The sequence below is a fragment of the Lagenorhynchus albirostris genome, chromosome X, assembly GCF_949774975.1.
Source record: "Lagenorhynchus albirostris chromosome X, mLagAlb1.1, whole genome shotgun sequence".
In the NCBI taxonomy this organism is placed as follows: domain Eukaryota; kingdom Metazoa; phylum Chordata; class Mammalia; order Artiodactyla; family Delphinidae; genus Lagenorhynchus; species Lagenorhynchus albirostris.
Genome location: NC_083116.1, coordinates 24,171,924 through 24,195,528, shown reverse-complemented (window position 1 = coordinate 24,195,528; position 23,605 = coordinate 24,171,924). Strand labels below are relative to the sequence as shown.

At 37.1% G+C, this 23,605-nt stretch overlaps 1 long non-coding RNA gene across 9 annotated transcripts in view; it reads left to right on the top strand.

The window, feature by feature from the left end:
- The window catches only part of LOC132512862 (uncharacterized), a 63,053-nt gene that overhangs the window by 18,902 nt on the left and 20,546 nt on the right, over positions 1-23,605 (top strand). For 2 of the 9 annotated variants that reach the window (XR_009538365.1, XR_009538369.1), the window contains exons 1-3: positions 15,139-15,993; positions 19,614-19,703; positions 23,348-23,475. This is a non-coding gene — a long non-coding RNA (uncharacterized LOC132512862). Of the gene's footprint in view, positions 1-6,680; positions 7,247-12,334; positions 12,545-15,129; positions 15,994-17,770; positions 17,790-19,613; positions 19,704-23,347; positions 23,476-23,605 lie in introns of those variants that run through there. The other 7 variants (XR_009538367.1, XR_009538370.1, XR_009538368.1 and 4 more) reach the window with 7 other exon arrangements.

Below are 23,605 nucleotides of genomic sequence, written 5' to 3'. Positions count from 1 at the left end.
TTTATTTTATGCTGGAGCATAGTTGATTAACAATGTTGTGTTAGTTTCAGTGTACAGCAAAGTGATTCAGTTATACGTATACATATATCTATTCTTTTTCAAATTCTTTTCCCATTTAGGGCATTATAGAATATTGAGCAGAGTTCCCTGTGCTAGACAGTAGGTCCTTGTTGGTTATCTATTTTAAATACAGTAGTGTGGTGTACATGTCAATCCCAAACTCCCAGTTTATCCCTTCCTCCAACCTTTCCCCCCCGGTAACCATAAGTTTGTCAGAGATATTTCTGATGTCTTATTGACACTGAGGAATTCTGAGGCATAATGCAAATCCTTTTATTTAAGAGAGCAAGAAGTAACTAAATTCCTCAAAACAGAATGATTTTGAAATGTTTTTGTTCCCTAGTAAAGTACAGAATGGTATGTTACTACATCCAAATGTACACGATGTCTGAGGATCATTCTGATGATAACTTTTGGTCAAATTCATTAGCATTGTTAGCGATCCTGAGTCATTTATAAGTTAGGAAAACTAACCTTCCAATAAATCCAAAGATGTAGCTCACTTTTTACATTGTTCCTCTCTTATACATTAATACTTGTTCTGACAATATATAAAAATGTAAACACTGAATAAAACAGTTGCATTCATAATCACAGCTTACATCATAAAACTAAAATAAGAAAAAAAATGGTCTGGAATAAATGTCACTTCTACCTCCTGTGTAGCCAAACTGGGCTTCTAATTCCTGTCACTTTCCAAAACAATCATGAAAAACTTGAAATGGAGTCCTGTGCTGCCTATAGAACACATCCTATTTGCTAATCCATTGTGAAAGTTTAGGCAGGCAGTCAAAAAGGGAAAGAGGTAAGGAGAGAACAGCTAAGTTCTTCACATCAGTTTTGTTCAGCAATAACTCTCCTCCCTTCTCTCCACCTCTAAATCTTAATCATCTTTATTAAGTTAGGACTTTGACCAGAAAGATCCAGCCAAATTCCCCAAACAACTAACAATACCAAAGAAGCACATGAGCACCACATTTGAGAAGTAAAGCGATGAATATCCATGAGGGCAAGAACTGTCTTATTCACAGGACCCATCATAGACCTGACTCATAATAAATGTACTCACAAATATTTAATGAATGAATGAGTGAAATGAAGACATGTCCAAGGCTTTCTCCTTTCCCATTTTCCATTTCCCCCCTAACTATTATTTTAACTCCCATCTCCCACAGAAAATCTGGGCCTGACTTTTTCTTTGAGGCTGTAAGCATTTCACTGCAGCCAGAACATGTGACTCCCTTACGGGGTTCATAGTGGTGGGACTGACTTGTATTAGAGCATGGAGGTTTCTGCTTTTCAATTACCAGATACCTATATGTTTTGCATTAGTCCTCATTTGTTTTTGTTTTTGTTTTTGTTTTTTTGCGGTACGCGGGCCTCTCACTGTTGTGGCCTCTCCCGTTGCGGAGCACAGGCTCCGGACGCGCAGGCTCAGTGGCCATGGCTCACGGGCCCAGCCGCTCCGGCGGCACGTGGGATCTTCCCGGACCGGGGCACGAACCCGCCTCCCCTGCGTCGGCAGGCGGACTCTCAACCACTGCGCCACCAGGGAAGTATGATGATTGAGACATCACTACAAATACTGGAAATCATTAAAGCTATAACCAGATTTTCTCATAAATATTTCAAATAAATCCAAGTGATTCTCCAATTTTTAAAAATTTACCAACAAATAAAATGCACCTGAAAATTACAACTTAGCCTTAAGCTCTATAATTGCTATAGATTCTTAGTTTGCAAAATTTGCAAAATGTAACCTTGTATTTATTTAGCAAAGCTACATTATGTGCAACTTTAATATTAATAAAACAAGCCATCTCATTTATCTTTATTAACAAGACTGTCACTTCATAAATTTTCAACTAACACTCAATGACTTTTTATATTTGAATGCAAAAAAGACAAATTAAAATTCCTCATCCATTTCACTTCCACTGAGGGAAATCAAGCAGAAAACACTGAGAACAAATGCCCTCTTAGATCTGAGAACTCGAGTTTGGTTTGATCAAGGTTGGGTTCACTGGCATAGGACAAAGTTAAATTTTTACAACTTGCTTTCTAACTTTCTTAATCACGGAAACCATATTGATTCAGGACACTATGATAGCAAAACTAACTAGAATGCTGTCCCTTTTCAGAGAGAGCCTTTACACCTTTTAATCAGCACAAATGATCAGCAAAATTTACTAGGCAACATATGTGAATTTTACACAAACACAAAGTCAATACATCAACATAGAGGTATAAAGATCAATTCAAGAAGACATTTCTGAGGTAGAACCAACCATAATTAGGGACCAACTAGATAGGGGATGAGAGAGAGTTAATGGTAAATAGAGTGAAGGGTAGAGTTAATTGGCAGTTTTTTCATATTAATAAGGAAAATTTATTCACATTTTAGTGAGATGTAAAAAAACTTAAAAATTTATTCACATATTTAGTGAGGTGTAAAAAAACTTAAAAGGTTCATGATTAGCAAGCCAGACCTTCCTCATCCATGGTTCATTTTTGCCTCCCAGTTAACCCAAAATATGCCATAATTGAATTTGGTTGATTTCTAACCATTTCTTCAATATGTAAAAGTCATTTTTGAATTCTAAGCCCACCTACCAAGAATCTAAGCATAGCCCCTAATAGTTTCTGTTAGCTTCTCTCAGGTCCAATCTTTCCCTTTTCAGTTAAACACAGATTCATCTATTTTTTCAAGCTTTTCTTGTTTCAAATAGGCTGAAATAAAAATATATAATATATATCATATATAGTAAATATTAATATATATAACAATGTATATATGTTTGTGTATATATAAACACACACAATATATATACAGAGAGAGAAAGAGTATTCCATTTCCAGCTTCAGTTTTTCTGATTTTATTCCTATAAACTTGTGCAACTCAAATCACAGGCACACACACTTCATGGGAGTCTAAAGATTCTTTTCATGTTTTACTCAACATTACTTTTTAGTTATAAAAATTAGTTAAGCCATAATAGACTCTCTGTTTACACCTGCAAGACTCTAACATTATAATTAGATGTTAAAATATACTTTTTCACTCCCGCTAAATCTGTTTTTCAACCTCAATGAAACCTCCAATTACATCCTAGTCTATCAGCCTCTTCCTGACTACCCTTACATGCCCACCTGACCCTCATCAGTAATCACAGTTCCCTTGTGCCCCTGACCTGCCAACACATGGGACCTGCCAATTCACAACCCTGTACCCATCCCTCCTTCGTTTTTTGTTTTCTTCTTTTTTTTAACTCTTCAAGCTCACAGGCAGCTGAAAGCAAGAGAAAACCCACATGTCCTTGCTGATTGGTTCCACTGTAGAGCTGGAATTTTTTTTTAACAACCGTTGGTCCTTAAAAATCTAACATTGATGCTTTTACTCAGCCCTACTTCATTCAGGCCAACTCACTCTCTTGGTCATGGATGACTTTTTCCCTTATTCTTACAGAAATCAAGGGTCATCAGGTCTGAACTCTCAAATTCCCTTACTTATACCTTCAAAATGTATTTTCATCTATTCTTACTCTTTTCTGCATCAGAGGAAGAAATGTCCTCCTTATTTTCCAAGAATCTTCCCACATCTGTGCTTTTAATTCCATCTCACCTGTATGGTCTTTTCTGAAAATTTGCTCTGTCAGTTATATTTCCTTTCAAAATTCTGTCTCAAACTGTGTGTGTGTATATCTATCTATCTATCTATCTTTCTCTCTCTTGCTCATTCTCTTGCTCTCTCTCTCTCCCTCCAGCATTCAATATCTTTCTCAATCACTCTGTCTCAATTTCTCTCTCAATCTTTCTCCCTTTCTTAATTTCTCTCTTCTCATTCCTTCTATTTTTTCTCATTCTCTTCTTTCAAGTTTCTCAGCAGCACTCTATCCTAGATCTCCTCTAGTCTGATCACGACACCTCTAGCTTTACCTGCTTCTTTTTCTCTACCAGCTTCTTAAAACCTGTCTTTCCCCTGAGTTTTGTCCTCTTCCCTGTACTCTTCACAATTCTATATGCTCTCACTGAGCAATTTCACTCAGGTCATGGTTTTAACTACCCCGTATATGCTGATGACTCTCAAATCTGTGTCTGGCTCTAAATTCTCGAACTCCAGTTCCATTGTTCTGAATGTTCTGCATGCCTAGCGTTCTACAGTAATCTTATAACAAACACATCCAGCTTCCCCTTCCCCAATCAAACCTCCTCCCCTCCTCCCCCTCCTCCCCTCCCCCTCCTCCCCTCCCCCCCTCCTCCCCCTCCTCCGCCTCCTCCTTCTCCCCCCTCCTCCCCCTCCTGTATTCCTCTAGCTGGTAGCTGAAGCCTTTGGGTCATGCTTCCCTATTGTTCCTTATGCCCCAAATGTAATTAGTTACTAAGTTCTGTCTATCATATTTACAAAATATTTCTTCCTTTCCATTTACATTGCCCATGAACTAATTCAGACACTCATTATCTATCACCTGTATAATTGCAGTGAACTCCTAACTGATTCCATTACATCCCATATCCTTTCCCTCTAATGCATCTTCAATACTGCTACCAAAATTCTCTCTATAAAATGGAGATCATGCCAGAATCCTGCTTAAAGCACTTCCAATGGCTCTCTATGCCTACAAAATAAAGTCCAAATTCATTAATTGGCATTCGAGGTTCTATCTTTCTAGTATTATATACATTAAATTGTCCCAATGCAACACTGGAACATATGACACAGATGTCAAACAAGTCATGTACTTCCATGCAACAAAGGATAAATTCTATTATACTTCGAGTGCTATGGAATCGAGTATATCTAAGCAATTGTACTGTAATGCTATATAAAACATTTTTCTGTCCCCATCTGGGAAGAGGAGTTAACTGTGATCATTGAAGGAAGTAAATGGAGAAGAAAACAGAATCATTTTTCACTTCTAATCTAAGAATACCCTAATCAAAGGAAATAAAAGTACCTTTCATATGTGAGGCACTGAACTAGGATGGAAGTGTACAGTGAGGGAATATAACATACAATCTAACCACAACTTACATCTTTTAGGTATCTGAGGACCCACTTCCTCTAGGGTCCAACACAGGCAACATCCTTATTTTTTAGCCTAATTATACCATTATTTCAGCAATGAACACATGTTTGTAAAATGTGTAATGAGGATCATCACTAGCTAAATATTTCTATAAGAAATGGAAGGAAGGAAGAGAGGGAGGGAGATAAGGAAAAGTCCAAAATGGTGGTTAGCTGTGAAAAGGGACTTTGCACATAGCAAACACAGACTCTGTTTACGTAAAGCCGGAATGAATAATCTGAGTTATTATTTGGTTTTCACTTCTATTTCCTCCTCTCAACTGTTCTAAATAGATCTACATGAGCTGTAAAAATTAAGGCCTAGTCAAAAGTCACAGAAAGCATACTGTAGTTGAAAAATACTAAAGTAAATAAACCTAGTACTTTATATGATTCTAGCAAATTTTCTCTATGGTGACTGAACTCTGCCGAGTCTACATTCCTTTCACATGGTCTCTGTTGTGACAGCTGGCCTGGATAAGAGGGCACAGACTGGCAAGAACACAGAGTGAAAATAGGTGGCTCATTTGGGGGAATTCTAGCTTGCTTCAAAGCAACCAGTCATATACTATTAAACATACATGTGGCTATTCTACCACATCTCCTAGTGAATATTTAACCTAAAATAAAGTTGTAATCTTGTTTTGTCTCTAAATATATCTACAGATAAAGATTTAATAAATTAAAAGCTATCAACATATTAAAAGTATGCTTTTTATTCATAAAAATATGGGTAAACAAGCAGGACAAAGCATCACAATAGATTTTTAACCAGACATAATTTCTAGCAAAATTTGAGCACGGAGAAAACTTCTGAGTGATGAAAGTCTTTCTAAGAAAAATTGTTTCAGTGAGATCGTGATTCAATGTTTGACATTCCCTATTGTTTTCTATTAAAAGGCTTTTAGCAGTTCTTAGCAGAAAGTCAAACCAGTTTATGCACCAATATTTATTACTTAAATAGCACAGTGAGGTTTATACAAAATCAAAGTTATCTTTAAATAGGAAATCTGTCTGTATAAAATTCCTGCAAATGTGACGGGAAAAAAATCGAAATTCTAGTGGGCTGACTGGTCTTGAAAATGTATGATGCATCTCAAGCTTATAGCAGCAGTTATGTTGAAAGGGTACACTTAACAAATAAATCATCAGAATATGATATCTTAAAAAGCAATGCTGGCTAAAAATCCTTAGTAGAAAAGAAATCCCCTAAAATATTAAAATAAAGTGTCTTTAATCTTTCCAGCAAAGTTACAAAGCAATGAAAGTATTTATCCAAAATAGTTTAGCATCACTGCTTTAAAAATAATGGCAAGTCAGCATAACACACGGATCAGAGACCAATGCAGGAAACGACACAGATGAACTGTTTGTGGTATATTATAGATTATTGCTTTGTAAGAGAAAATGCTTGACAATGGGGCTTGGGTAAGGATATTATAAATTACTTTGATAATCATGTCACAGTCATAGAAAAGCGATGAGGCTATTTTTAACTCTTCAAATATAGGAAGTATATTCAGAGTCATGAGGGTATTGTATATATAGTTTATATTGGAAAGTGATTGTATCTTTTTAATGAAAGGCCAGGCCCAAGATACTCAAACCCAGTAGGTATCAACTGGAGGAAATTTTGTCCCCATCACCCCCCACCCCCCGCATGGGGACATTTGACAATGTCTGGAGAAATTTCGATTGTCACAGTTAGTGGGGGATATGCTACTGGCATGTAGCAAGTAGAGGCCAGGGATATTGCTAAACATCCTACAACACAGAGGACAACTTCCTCACAACAAAGGACTGCCAACCCCAAATATCAATAGTGCCTCTGCAGAGAAACCCTCTCCTAAGTGACTATACCGAGACCTCACAAACCTTAGATAACATCAACTGAAATTTGTCACAAAGAATACCATCTTAGATCTCATGTCCAAGCACTGTACAAAACATATTAAAAGATATTTTTACCTAGGAGTTGATTTCACTTTTAATATGTGTGTCTTCCTAGAAAGCATTATAATAAATCTACTCTGTGTTTTCATCTAGTAGGGCTATACACTCCATGGAAGGCAGTGAAGAGTCAGAAGTACTGTGAATGTGCAGAGGAATATGTGTGTGAATGTGAGTGGCTTTAAGAAGATAAAAGATGACTTGAACAATTGAAGGGGAGCAGAATACACCATCCCAAAATGTGCCTCTTTGGCGTAAGAATTATTCTAGGCTGATTATTTTTAAGAAACAGCAGATATAGGCTCTTCAGGCAAGGGAAACAAAATAAGAATAAACCAATGGGACTACATCAAACTAAAAAGCTTTTGCACAGTAAAGGAAACTATCAACAGAACTACAGTGCAGCCGACTAACTGCAAGAAAATATTTGCAAGTGGTACATCTGATAAGGGGTTGATACCTAAAATATACGAAGAACGCATACAAATTAACATCAGAAAAACAGACAACCCAGTTAAAAAGTGGGCAGAGGACCTGAATAGACATTTTCCAAATAAGATATACAGATGGCCAACAGACACACGAAAAGGTGTTCAACATCACTCATTATCAGGGAAATGCAAATCAAAAGCACCATGAGATATCACCTCACACCTGTCAGAATGGCTATCATTGAAAAGACCACAAATAACAAAGTGTTGGTGAGGATGTGGAGAAAACGGAACACTTGTGCACTGTTAGTGGGATTGAAATTGGTGCAGCCACGATGGAGAACAGTATGGAGTTTCTTCAAAAAATTAAAAATAGAACTACCATATGATCCAGGAATTCCACTTCTGGGTATTTCCACAAAGGAAACAAAAACACCAATTTGAAAAGATATATGCACCCCAATGTTCATTGCAGCATTATTTACAATAGCCAAGATATGGAAGAAATCCGTGTGCATCGATAGATGTATGAAGATGTGCTATATACATCACACACACACACACACACACACACACACACACACACACACAGTGGAATATTACTCAGCCATAAAAAAGAATGAAACCTTCCCATCTGTGATAACACGGATGGACCTAGAGGGTACTGTGCTAAGTGAAATAAGTCAGACAGAGAAAGACAAATACAGTATGATTTCACTTATATGTGAAATCTAAGAAACAAACATAACAAAACAGACTCACAGAGAACAAACAGGTGGTTGCCAGAGAGGAGGGAAGTGGGGGGATAAGTGAAATAGGTGAGGGAAATTAAGAGGTACAAACTTCCAGATACAGAATAAATAAGTCAAGGGGATGTGATGTACAGCACAGTGAATATAGTCAATACTATTGTAATAATTTTGTATGATGACAGATGGTAACTAGACTTATTGTGGTGATCATTTTGTTTTTTTTTTTTAACATCTTTATTGGGGTATAATTGCTTTACAATGGTGTGTTAGTTTCTGCTTTATAACAAAGTGAATCAATTATACATGTACATATGTTTCCATATCTCTTCCCTCTTGCGTCTCCCTCCCTCCCACCCTCCCTATCCCACCCCTCCAGGCTGTCACAAAGCACCAAGCCAATATCCCTGTGCCATGCGGCTGCTTCCAACTAGCTATCTACCTTACTACGTTTGTTAGTGTGTATATGTCCATGACTCTCTCTCGCCCTGTCACAGCTCACCCTTCCCCCTCCCCATAACTGATCATTTTGTAATGTATAAAAATATCAAATCACTATGTTGTACATCTGAAACTAAAATAATATTGTAAGTCAATTATACTTCAATAAAAAATTTAAATAAATAAATGAAATAGACAAAGGGAAAGCTTGAAAACCCCTTTTGTAAGAGATATTTACAAGGGAAATCTCCATTTGTAAGGGTGTCTCTGTCTCTGTATAAGGAAGAGAAACATGACTCTAAATCTCTAGAAACTCTTATCAATGGAGAAGGCAAGGACTTAAATCTGCATAACAACCATATCCTTGTTTACTGTGCTTTTCCTGGTAACCTCCCATGACTGCCCCCCACCCAAATCTTCTTTTGTCTTTAGCTGGAGATGGATTTAAGATGCTGGCTTGGGCCTGGAGTTATTCAGTTTTCCTGGGTATCCCCCATGTATACAGGAGGTATACATGGTATTCCACTTCTGTTTGTTCCTGTTAATGTGTCTTTTATTAAGGGAGGTCTCAGCCAGGAACCCAGAAAGGTACAGGGGAAATTATTTTTCCTCTCCCACACAATGCAGATATGGTTGAGGAAGAGAAAATAGTCACAAGTATGGAATACTACTTAGTTGTAATTAAAGGAGAGGACATGAATTATACAACAGAAAAATGATTATTTTTGTTCATTTGGTCAAAAACAACACATGCACTTTGAATCTCTGTTCACAATATTCAAAGGAAGCTTTCCATATGACTTAGGAGCCATCATTACATAAAAAAATTTCGAAGAAGAGAGCTACAGCCATATAGTTCTAGGAATACACAGAAGCAGATTTGCCTGACCAGTTTGTGCAAACTGATATTGTGAAGAAGGAAGCTTGTGAAGACCAAGATTACTGCCACCCCAAAATACCTTCTGGATTCAAGATGTGTTATATGGTCAAGAAGCTGGTAGATGTTATTAAAAAGGACAGTATGACAAGGCTAATCCAAAGTATACACACTGGAAATGTTTCTTCAGAAAAGGGAAAAGAGGGAAGGAATAGAGAACCATTAAGTCAGTGATAATGCAAAAAATGGAGGTGTGTCTTAAAATCCCAAAGAAACAATTCCTTCCTGAGCAAGCTGAGTCTCAAATGAAAAAGCAAATCATAAGGCTAGAGTCCCCCAACTGCTGTTTCCTCACTGGAGGAAATGTCTTAGTAATTCAGTTACCGCTTAAAGGAGAAAGGAATCTGTCAGGAGCCCAGGAAAAGCTTGAGGGAGACTCTTGTTTCCCCAAGAAGGAGCTAAATCAAGGAAATTTGGTGCTTAAGAAGGACTGCCACCAAGTGTTCTTTTTTAACACTGGAAAGGTAAAACAAGCTGAGTTCTCCGAGTTTCAACTGTTAGAATGCCCTTGGGTGGGGCGGGGTGGGGGGTGGACAGGGGATGGGGGACGGGGGACAGGGATTCTATTCAAACGCAGTTTCCAGAATCACTTACTGCATTAATTATAGGCCTTTCTACACTAGTTCAATCCTTTGGAGAAAAAGGTCTTTTCCGCTTTTAGATGTAAACTGAATTAATCTCCTGAGTGAAAAATAATAATAAAGAAAGCCTAACTGGCTTAAATTCCTCAGGTGAGTCTACTAAAACAGAAGTGAAAGTTACTTCTTTTTTTCCCCCTGTTTCTTGATGGGTAATCAGAGAAAGTTTACTAATCAGCAAAAAAGAGGGTGTTTAATGCCAAGCATACTTGAGTACAATAACCCCATCTAACATTCTGAAGCTTTCATTTTCACAAAGCACTTCCTCACTGGAGTCCTCTTATACCAACTGTATCTACATAAAGCTGGGATTTTCAGATTAAGCTATTCTTTGACCCTTAGTTTCTCCCTACTCTGGTACTGTGATTCTGCTAAAAGTCAAATTGGGTGTTAAATGTAAGGCACAAATTCACAGACAGCAATTCAGCATGAAAGTGCTTCAAAAGGGAACACTTGGAAAGGATTTGAATGTAGTGTCTGAGCAGAGATGAATAATGCACACTCACGTCATCCAGCAATGACACGGAAATCTTTTACACAAGACATCTGTCTCCACACTTAATAGATTGGTTGATTGTCATTTTCACTGCATGTAAGTTGTATTGATTATTGTTGAGCGGTATTTCTTCCATACCATAAGCTAAAACTGCATTTTAATCCTCACGTCGTCTCCTTAAACATTAGTATTCTCAAGACACTGTGTGATAAAATATAACACCATTCTCAAAGAACAGCGGGATGTTTTTACTGCTTCATACATAACTCAATTGCAAACATGGAATTAATAAAAAGAAAATACAATCAATTAGTTAAATGTTACCTGATTCACTACCCAACTAGATTTACTATAGGCCAAAGTAATTATCAAATCCCAGCTATGCCAGCATTTGGAGCCAATCTACACTAAAAAGAAAGGGCACTGGCATTACATTTCTTAAATTTACATATTTAAATAGGAGTCATAACCCTGGGGTATGGGATAAACTCTGAAGTCATTGAAGTTATGACAGAGTAAGAGATGGAAACTAGTTTGAAAATTTTCTGTTTGGAAAAGTTTCTGAGATGCAATTAAGAGTAAGCCAGATCTCAAAGTAGGAAGTTACACCAAGAATATAAACCAGAGACATTACTGTGCTACCAGACTTAGAAACTACCTTGAAAATTCTACAGAGGTCTCTTGCTCTGTTTACTCAACATATTTTCACCTTCCTCCTCTTTATATTATTATGAAAAGAAAAAGCAGACCCACCTGAAGTAGTATTTGTTCCCATTTCTTAAGGGAGTAAAGACCAGGAAGGAGAGCACACAAAATGGAGAACATGGAAAATTAGTAAAACTATGTAGGTTACAAACACCTTGAGGTCAAAGCCTGCTATATTTTTGTTTTTGACACTTTTGCATTTTAGGCAAGACACAAACATAATGGGCCATTAGTTAAGAAACCCTCCTAATGAGGGCTTTTGTGAGATTATATTCTTTGTAACCACTCACAGCTCTCATTAAACATTTAGCAAATGTTGCTATTTGAATGCCTAAAAAACTGAATCTAAATGTTCATGTTTCTACCAACTCAACTGCTGATAACTTTGCATTTAACAAGTATTTATTGTGTCAGGCACTGGCCTATTCTCACAAGGCATACAGTTAAGCCCAGCAATTCTCAACTTTGGTTCAACATTACAATCATCTCGGGGACTTAAAAAAAATACTGATGCCTGGGCCCCACTCCAGACCAATTAAATCAGAATTGGTGAGAGCAGAGAGTGAGTGTCATTATTTTTTAAAAATTTCCCTAGCGGATCCTAATATGCTGGCAGAGTTGAGGTAGTCATACATGTAGACATAGGCTGTTTGCCTTATATTAGAAGCACTAGGACAATGTTATACTTCTGTTTAACTAGCTTGTTATAGCAATCACCCCAATATGCAATACAGTTTGAAAATAGCAGCACCAGGTCACAATCCAAGTACTCAGCACAAGGCTGCATGCAGATAGACACTTTTATATATTACATATACTTTTGTATCCATCGACTGATATCATGTTTTTGTTGCTCTTATAGATTTTGGAGCACTTTACACTATGCACATGTAATAAAACTTGATGATGATTGTTTTCTCTGGGAGTAATTTCCAAGAATGGCTGACCTCCTAACAAGTCTATCTGGTGTGAACAAACATGCTGCAATTTCCAAATAACTTTGCATTATGAATTCAACACTGATGGCCGTGTTTGGAATGCATTTCTAAAGTGAAAGGAATCCACAACCAAGGTATAAAAATAAAATCATGTTATTCAGAGCTTAATTAGATTACAATTCACAAAAGAAAACCTAGAAATGTCGAAATATGTTCCCCAGCACACTACACTGGGACATATATCTGAGCAATAATCTCACTAAATCAGGGGAAAAGGGTCATCATTTGAACAAACTCACTAGCTGATAAAAAGTAAAAGAGCAGAATACTCAATATGCTTCAGTATTCCTAAAACCCATCTTTTCAACTGAATGCATACAGCATATATCACACTAATGTGAAGAAACTGAACTTTCTATGATACACATCCCTAAACCAAAAATAAAGACATCGAATTTATGGATGGGAAGGAGTATTTTTTTGGATGTGTTCTTACCTACATCCTGACATAGATAACAAATATATTTTTAAAAAATCACAGAAAATACCAAACTGAATCAATAGGGTCCTTCCCAGGCAAGATGGTCTTTGTAGAGGTATCAAGGAGCATTTTGGAGTAGGGATAAAGGGTTGTGAGTGTCTACATGATATCAACCAGAAAAATTTAGGGTAGTATCCGAGCATAGCCCTTTATGGCATTAATATGCATACTTCTCAAAGCAATTTTTTAGGAAGTTAGAATAGACGCACATTTTAATTACTCTTGGGAACTCGTAAAGCACCAATTTTGGGTTCCACTCCTAGAGATTCTGATAATAGGTTCCCAAGAGAGAGCAAGGGCCCATATGGTATTAGTAGGCAAAATATGATGCTCAGACCTGTTTCAAGGAACCACTGTATAAGTGTGAACCTGACTACTAATAGAGGTTAGTGTTTGAGATGCCAAGCCTATTGGCTTGAATGTAGTTCCTACAGTTAGAAAATGAGGACTAAACGACTTTTAAGTTCCCTCCATGTATAAAATATCAAGTATGATTATGACTCTAGGATTCTAGGATTCCTGAAAAATATCTGATATTATGTTAACAAAAAAGGAAGAGCAGATGGTTGTTGGATAGGCAAGTAGTGGTATCTGATCTTACTTATGCGCTTATTCAAACAAGGAGAGTTAGAGTCATCTCCAGAGATCCAAGTTGTGTAGGAGAGCCAAGGCAGAAACAGTCCATAAACACATGAAGAGGTGAGATTTTGAGATCCAAAAAGGGCAGAACTAACCAGTAGGAAACCAAGTTCAGTCAAAAAAGAAATTGTACAATGACCCATAAATAATCAGGGAGGTAACATAAAGCACTGTGGGCATATAATTGCTAATCACAAGAAAGAAGCTATAGACTCTCATTTGGTTTTAAGCCCCTTAACTTCTCATGTTAGCCCCCTTGACATTCTCAGACTGAATTTAGCTTTGGCCTATGGATTTACAGGACTCACACCCCCATCTCCTGAATAAGTCTTCCTATGTGCATGATCATGTTTCTAAAAAAATTTAACTTTGCCATTCTTCACCAAACCCAACTCCCAGTCCTGGGATAAATGGACCTGACAAGTATTCTGGTCTTCTGGGAATTGATGTTATAACATTGATTATTTCTTGTATCATTCATACCATCTACTGGGGGTAATTAATACATCAGCCCAAATGAATTTGAAGAGTTATATTTTTCATACCATATTTTAGTTATAGAATTGATTATTCATGGTCTTACATTTAGGTCTTTAATCCATTTTGAGTTTATTTTTGTACATGTTGTGAGAAGATGTTCTAACTACATTCTTTTACATGTAGCCATCCAGTTTTCCCAACACTACTTATTGAAGAGACTGTCTTTTCCCCATTGCATATTTTTGCTTCCTTTGTCATAGGTTAATTGACCATATATGCGTGAGTTTAATTTTGGGCTCTCTATTCTGTTCCATGGACCTATGTGTCTGTTTTCATGCCAGTACCATGCTGTTTTGATTTCTGTAGCTTTGTAGTATAGTCTGAAGTCAGGGAGCTTGATACATCCAGTTTTGTTCTTTTTTCTTAAGATTGCTTTAGCTATTTGGGACCTTTTGTGGTTCTACACAAGTTTTAGCATTATTTGTTCTGGTTCTGTGAAAAATGTCTTGGGTATTTTCATAGGGATTGCACTAAATCTGTAGATTGCCTTGGGTAGTATGGACATTTTAACAATATTAATTCTTCCAATCCATGAACATGGTATATCTTTCCATTTATTTGTATCATCTTCAATTTCCTTCATCAATGTCTTATAGTTTTCAGAGTATAGGTCTTTCACCTCCTTGGTTAAGTTTATTCCTAGGTATTTTATTCTTTTGATGCAATTATAAGTGGTATTGTTTTCTTGCTTTCTCTTTCTGGTAGTTCATTATTATTGTATAGAAAAGCATGAAATTTTGCCATTTGCAACAACATGGATGGACCTCGAAGGTATTATGCTCAGTGAAGTAAGTCAGACAGAGAAAGACAAATACTGTATGTTATCACTTTTATGTGGAATCTAAAAAATAAAACAAATGAATGAATATAACAAAACAGGAAGACTCATAGATACAGAGAACAAACTAGTGGTTGCCGGGGGGAGGGGGTGGGGAGAGGGGCAAGATTGGGGAATGGGATTAAGCGGTACAAATTACTAGGTATAAAATAAATAAGACACAAGGATGTAATGTATAGCACAGACAATATAACCAATATTTGATAATAACTTTAAATGGAATATAGTCTATAAAAATATTGAATCACTATGTTGTATACCTGAAATTAATATAACATTGTAAATCAACTATACTTCAGTTTTAAAAAAGGATGATTATATCCAGATATGTTTGCTTATTATACTGAATCTTTCTCGAGTCAGTAACTGAGAAATTCTGAGAATTCAAAGAAATGTATAGAATATGAAGTTGAAGGGGGACTAGAGAGTGACTACTTAAAGGGTATAGGATTTCCTTTAGGGGTGATTTAAATGTTCTAAAATTGACTGTGGTAATGGTTGCACTACTCTGTGAATAGACCAAAACCATTGAATTTTACACATTAAATGTGTGAATTGTATTGTGAGTTATATCTCAGTAAAGCTGTTTTAAAAAGTCCATCCACAGCCCCGTCCTCAGTCCCAGCTAAGGCTGCAAGCCCAGACTCAGACCCAGACTCAATCACAGAGTGTCACTCTTGATTAGTGTACGTAGATTATGGTAACTCCACTTTCTTTGGTCAGCAATTGGCTAAGGAAAACTCATGCGACCCAATTTTAGCCAATAGGATGTAAGGGAATGGTTTCTTGAGGATAAAAGGATGAGAAAGATTTCTTAGCACTTAGAGACTTACAAGAAACAAATAATTCTTTTTTCTGCCCCTTTCTGCATTGTTGTATGACGATGTGATACCTGGAGCTGTTGCAGCCATATTGATATTACAAGGGGCAAATTACTCTACATATTGTGGATGGAAGAGCAGGAAATAAAATGATGTCTTTATGCTACAGAAGTGACAAACACTACCTTTGGAGTTCTTGTTATGGTGAGATAATAAATCTCTTCATTGTTAAAGCCACTCTGAGTTGCATTTTTTTCAATTTGTAGTTGAGAACATCCTAAATAATAAAAAAAAATTATTTATATTCCATCTTATACCAAAATCCCTTGAAGTACCTAAATAATCGTTTAAAATTAAGCATTATAAAAGTCTTTAGGAGTTCATATTACCATGTCCATCAACCCTATCTGACAGTGAACCCTGCACCCCATTATTGAAGAGATGATAATTATTTAAATCACTAGTAGACTTTTAGAGAATGAATGCATTCCTCTCTCTCCATCACTTTTCAGTGTTTAACAGATCTCCTGGAAAGTTCTTCCTTGTATATAACCTGATGTGAAAAATCTTAACATTATATAGAAACATGCAAAACCACTGGTAGTATAAATTTTAGGCACTACAGATGTTTAGAATTTGTAAGTTAACAAGTAGTTCTAAACATAATAACCAGGTTAAGTAGATTTGATGCAGATGCTTAAGTCTGGATGATAAACCAATTAGATGAAAGAATGTCAGCAATGTTTTGTCTGAGAATCATGACAAATGTTTAATGAAACAAAACTCTAAATCATTCTCGGTTCTAGACAGAAAAGCCTCCATTTCACAATAGACTTTAAGTCAGTGTGTGTGCATGTCTATTTAGGTTAGGGAGTTTCTGGAGTTTCTGTTAAGATCATTTGCTAATATACATGAAGTCCCTAGTTATTACAACTGCTTTGAAAAACAGACAAAGAAACTAGGGGCATTTCACCACAAGCCCAGTACCAAACACTGGCACTGAAGAATAAAAATGTCAACTTCTCCTTTCTCAAAAGACATGGGAGCACGTGTGAGCCCTTGCCAGTGGAAAAGCTTTTATTTGGTTGTTTTTCCCTGAGGCAATCAGTGTGTTAAGACAGAGATTCTCAAGGGAGTCGATTCAATTCAACTAACAGTTGTTGAGTGCCTACTATGTGCCAGGTGCTGGGAGACCCAGAGGAACTCAGAAAAGGATTCACTAAGGGAATGACTTCCTTGACTTCATCTCTGTTGCTCCCTGTTTTGGCTGTGAAAATTACAATGGCTGTTGACAGAATTTCACAGTGCTATACTGGATTCATGGGAGATAAGCATATGGACTTGGGGCTATACCTAAGGAAGCATTTGTGCACTGTCAGAATTAAAATCCATAACCTTAAGGCAGTTTTCATATTTCGTTTTGCTTTATCACCATAGTTCCTATCACTGATGATACGTGCCCTAGCATGTATTTCCTACTTCTGCTTCTTCAGTAACTCATTGCAATCTGATATCTGCTCTTTCCACTCCACTGAAATTGCTCCTGAAATAAAGGTCACCAAAGTGTCAAAGTGCCAAGTGCCTTTTTCAGTCCTCAGTCTCTTCAACTTTTCTGCAACATTTCATAGTGCTGACCACCCTCACACCTCTTGATTCCCTCTTTTCCCTTAGACTCCAAAACACTACATTATCATGGTTCTCATTCTATCTCTTTTTTTTTTTTTTTTTTTTTTTTTTGCGGTACGCGGGCCTCTCACTGTTTTGGCCTCTCCCGTTGCGGAGCACAGGCTTCGGACGCACAGGCTCAGCGGCCATGGATCACAGGTCCAGCCGCTCCGCGGCATGTGGGATCCTCCCGGACCAGGGCACGAACCCGCATCCCCTGCATCGGCAGGCGAACTCTCAACCACTGCGCCACCAGGGAAGCCCTCATTCTATCTCTTTGACTGCCCCTTCACTAACTCTTTGATTGGCTACTCTTCCTCCACCAGCACCTCAAGGTCTTTTCCTCAGTCCATTTTATTTTGCTTTGTTTTCTTTGCTCTCTATATTCTCTCCATGGGCAATTGTATCCATTGCCACAGCTTTAGTTAACACCCAAACTCTGAATATACTGATGAATTCATATCTACATCTCCAGCCCTAATCTCTTACCTAAACCCCAATCTCACAATCCCAACAGTCAGTTGACTTTTACCCCCTTGGGCACCTCAAAGACATGTCCAGGATGGAACATCTTTCCCCATCACAAACCTACTCCACCTCCTAAATATCCAATTTCATTTAATGGTACCCACACTCCCAGTTGCCCAAGATTGAAACTTTGGAGTCATTTCACCTTCCCTCTCACTCTTAACATTGCATATTCCCAGAGTTACCAAAGTTTGAATGTCTCAATCGTATGTCCATCTCTTAACTACCCGCACTGCCAATACTTTAATTTGGACAAATGTCAACTCTTTCCTGGACTGTGCCAATGGCCTCTTAAATAGTATTCCTGCCTCTAGTCTCTCTGGATGCTGTATTACTGATATAGCTATAAATTGGAAGCTGGAAATAAATTAGTAGTGGCAGCATGTGGTTATTGGGCAAGAACTGCCACAGAGAAGTGCTTCTTTTCTCAAAGGGATTTTCTTGCTTCATATTGCCCCACTTACCCTAGGGCACATGCCATTAGTCAGTGAGTAACCCTTGCCACTGGTTGTCACAACCAGATTAACTTACTCAGCATTGACAATGTCATCATAATAGCTATCTAGAAAGCATTGATAGCTAATGTTCAAGAGAGATTGATATAACTAACTATTCTATGTAGATTGGCTATGAGAAGCAAAAATAAAGATGTCCCAGGATATCATTAAAGATAGAGCAGTTGGTTGGTATTCCTTCAGGAAAAGTAAGTTTGAAACATCATTCAGATCTGAGAAAATGAGTGTTTAAAAAAATATTCATGACCCCTGCTGAATGTTTAGCATGGTACTAACCCTTTGGAATATGGTTTTGACAAATGAACTCCTTCTCTTCAGAAAAGACTGTTTCCTTGCAATAGCGTATTCTTCAATATGGATTATTTTCAACATGATATATAAAATAAAGTGCTTTTAAGTCACCTTTTTCTCCTCAACCAGTCTCCATTCTGTAAATTTTAATTTATAAGTTAGCAAATTCTAAACCACTGAAAGTAATTTAATATACCATATGGGTTTTTGTAATTTCTTTGCTCAAGGATTTATTTTGCTACGGGAGATAACTTAAGTCTTTCCTAACACCTAGAAATTCTAACATATCTCAGTACTGCCTGCCAATATCTTATGTAACTCTTAAAAGGCTGTATGGACACAACACTGAAACTTCCAGCTGAAAAGCCAAATTTTTAGGTAATCTACAAGCTGGTTTGCTTGTGAGCCATGAAACAACAAGCTTAAGTGATTTTTTTTCTGAGTGTAATTAACACATAGTGCTGCTATAATAATGAGCTGATTTGGAGAGAACCAACTGAATTCAAACTGGTTGTTTTCACAACAGTTTCAAGTCACTTAATTTCAAAACAACTAGGTCTTTGACTTATTGCAGTCACACACAAAGCCTGAACTGGCCATTTGTTTAAGTAATGTACAAACATAGCTTACTGTGATACCCTTTTAAAGGATGAACCCCCATCCTCCCAAGCCACTTTCAATCCCTCCAATACTATCATTTATCATGTCACCTACCTGCTTAAAATCCTCAAGTAATTTTTTCTTGCCTACAAATAAAGTCTGAGCCTTTGATTATGTCATTCTGCCCAAATGGAAAATTTTCAATCTTCTTCTCAATCTCTCCAGATTATAGATTCTCCTCAAGCCCCAGTGTCTCAACTCCTCTACAAAAGCAACCATAACTACTACAGTGTGCACTAAGTTTCTCTTCTCTGAGTATGTATTGCACTGAAAATCTAAAGAACAGAAAGTTAACATGTGAAAAACACGTGTCAAAATTATTGCTCTGTACCTGGCAGAGTACCTAACAGAGTACCTAGCACATAGTAGATACTCCATGGACACCTGTAAACTTGTCTCATCGACTTCTACCAATGGAATAAGAATGCACCTAAGGTGTGATAACAACCTTCCAAATTATACTTCACTTAGTAAATAACAGGGAAAATCTCCTTTCCTTTGTGCCTTTAATTCTCCACTGAATCAATGTTAATTTGCATAAGTATACCATAGTTGTAGGCACTGTTCTATCACTGAAGACATAACAGAGTGGGTCAGCCTGCAATGGGCAGTAGGTTTCTGGAGAAGGAGTTAGGGCTTACTTCCAATACCAATCACCTCCTCCATTCAACTTCTACCAAAGAGGTATTCATGACTGAATATCATGTTTATGACTAGAAAACAGACTTGATTCAGTAGGACAAGGGTTGCTAAAGCTGGCATAAAAAGCTGTCAGTGACACAAATGACACTGAGTATCATTACAGATTAGTTTACAGTGAGAAAGCGATTCTCATTCACATTATCTGGGCCATCAAAAGAAACCTTCTGTATTAATTTGCACAACCTCTATTTAATGAAATTATACCAATTCTTAACATTATGAGGATAGAAGAGACACAGGAGGAGAAGGCGGGAAAGAACAGGATGGAGAAGGATTGGTTTTGCATATTAAACAGAAATGTGGAGGAAGTTGGATTTTTGCCATATTCTCTGGCTCTATTAATAGACAATACACCAATGGTTCAAAACAAAATCATCAGACACTAACATAGAGAAATGTGCATGCAGATCTGAGACATTATTTTATTTATAAGACATCCTCTCCATAGGAAGACTAAATTTACTACACTGCATGAAATAAAAAGTGGAAAAAGAAATATTTAGACATCTGCATCATAAAGGCATCACAATGACAGGTAATATTCCTTGATGTGGTGAGACTCCCATGGATACAGGTGGGGGAGGAGAAGCAGAGACGCTTTTAATGACAGTAGGAAGACAAAAGCTGAACTACTTTTCTGTTCAACTTTTGAGAGACTGGTGGTACCAGGTCCACAATTCAGGAAGAGAATTATGCTAACTCCTTAAGCTTGTTTCAACAGAGGACACAGGTAGTGAAAATTACATGGACTTTTTTTTCTGGGAAAACATTTTGTCTTCTCCCTGTTCACCAAATATTTTATCACTACTATAATTAACAAAGTAGTCACATTTTTAAGCCATCATGGTTGGTCTGAGGTACTTTCTGGGCGCTTCAAGAGCCACAAGTCTTGCCATTAGAGAGAAAAACAATTTTAGTAAAGAATGAATCAAATGACTTGGTGCTGATGACATTCAAGTTTTGCACGTGTGATATATACTGACATAGAGCATTTTTTGAAATGCATATGGATGCACAATAGCATTGCAAGCAGAACAACCCAATATCTGTTCCTCATTCTGTACCCTACTTGTTAGGAAGTAGAACCTAGTAACATATAATGCCTTCTTTAAAAAAAACATATCATTAGGAATCTTTGAGAAACTTGGCCCTTTTCATTTACACCTGATAACTTTAAAACATCATAACCTCTTTAGGAAACAACATTGAAGTTCAGATGAAGCAAAGCTAACTTAAGAATGCTCATATTCACACTAGGGAATGAGCACCATTTACAAAAGTTTTACCATATGAATTTACCATATGAATTTAAATAGTAACCCCAACCAAGTTATCAACATTTGCTATTATTATTAATAGCTACTCCTTCCACTCCACTTCATTTTCTGCAGAGTATTTCTGCATACACTATCTTGATTTTTCATCACAGTAGCCTTGGGAAATAAACTAGAAAACCAAGGCCTAGAGAGGTTATGTGAATTCTTCAATGTCACACAGCTAGTTAGTAATAAAGTCAGCAATTGAAATTAAAGGACCCAGATTACTAATCTAACGTACTTATAGTGTAAAATGAAAGGCTCATTATGTTTACACTATAACATATTAAATATTGAAAAACTAGAAACATTTAAATTTATTCTTCTTAAAGAGATTTTTAGAGAAACAGGATACCAAAAATGGTTGGCTGTAAGGGTTGGTATAACTTTAATGTGTCTGTGAAGTGAGATACAAATAATTGAAGACAGATAAAATTGAATATTAGGTGGTATCTAAATGGCTATGGAATCATAAATTCCATTTCCCCATAATCAAATCCCCATAACTAGTTTGGTTTGCGGCTGTTAGCTTCAGCCAGATATGACACTGTTGTTTAATCTTTGAGTTTCACCTGCAGAAAACAAACAAACATTGCAATAGAATCCTGAGAGGGCTTTTGCAATTACCTTTCGAGATACCTATATGAAGCAAATGCCCATTCCTCTCAGGATTTAGTGCCCAGCACACTCTCCCACTGACAGGACAAGGCAGCTCTAGGTGACTAAGCAGTAACTCCAGTATACCATGTAAAGTCTACATGCAGACAGTAAGGATACAAAATTAAAAACTGACTAAACATTTGGCCTAAAGTAGTCTGAATAATATTTAGCACATAAAATCTGGGGCAAAATTGGATGAACTGCAAACATCCCAAAGTGGGTTTGAAAAAGCAGACAGCAGTGTCCTGAAATTTATTATCATCACTGTCAGTTGTGCAATAGCCTATATGAAATGATTTGGTGATTTCAGTCTCATTCCCAATGGGGCAGATATTCACATCATTACAATCACTGTGAAAACGGTACACTTGTTTGTAGTCTCAGTAGAAATATCAAGAAACTTATGGAGCATGGAGAACCTAATCGTAAGAAGTGGTCTCTCTAGGTGTGTCTGAGGACACTTTTTAGGGACAATGACTTTTACTTTCATAAACTCTTGAGTATAAATACTCTGACTCCATAAAGAACTCCAACCTCCATGGTTTGGGGCTTCAAAATGAACAAGGTTAAAAAAGGGCCCACCAAACACAGAATAAAATGGGAAATCTTGTATTACAAAATAGAACTAGAGAAGCTGGATACTTTTGTTTTCTATACTATTTTTTTCTCTCCACCTTCCTTCCTTCCTGTTAAATTGTAAGTATCCTACAGAAAACTCTGGATATGGAATAAGAGAGACCTAGGTTTTTGCCCTTGTTTTCTGCTATATCGCTTATGTAATTCTGGACAAAGAATTCCTCTGTAAAGTGGGAGTGGAACTTTGCTCTGTGTATGTGATAGGATTCAGATCCAAGAGAGTCAAACAAATTGTAAGTGATATGTTAAATGCCCTGACTGATCTGAGAAGCTTCTTTGCTCACCACATACATTACCTGAATAGACTCAATAGTGAGAACTTCAAACCCTGGCCTGGATCATTACAATTTCCCACCTTCCTCACAAGCTAAATAAAGAGGCCAGAATAAAGCAATCACAATTTTGTGTCCGGGGATATATTTGCAGATTGTTATATACAGTCAAACTCACTTCTGTTGCTTTGTTGACATGCTTATGTGTGTGTCTGTGTCTGTCTGTATTGTACCTCCACAGCAAGATATAAAGAACTCATGGCTATAAGTAAACATATTATTATCATCTATTTATTTAGTATTTCTTTTTCAGACAAATACATCTAATAGGGTTCTGGAGTGTTCTGGAACTGAACATTGTTTGTCTTCAAGAGTAACCTAAGGTACTTGCCACTCAGCATTTACTTCAACCTTAGAGCTTAACAGACGGCCTGGTGTACGGTAAGCATACAGTAAACGTTTGCTGAATAAATGAGCTACCCCCATGCAGGGTTTACCCATTTTTTCTGTGTTCCCTCAGTCCCTGTGCACACTTTACACTTAGATTTGTTGTCTGGACCAAGGTACTTGT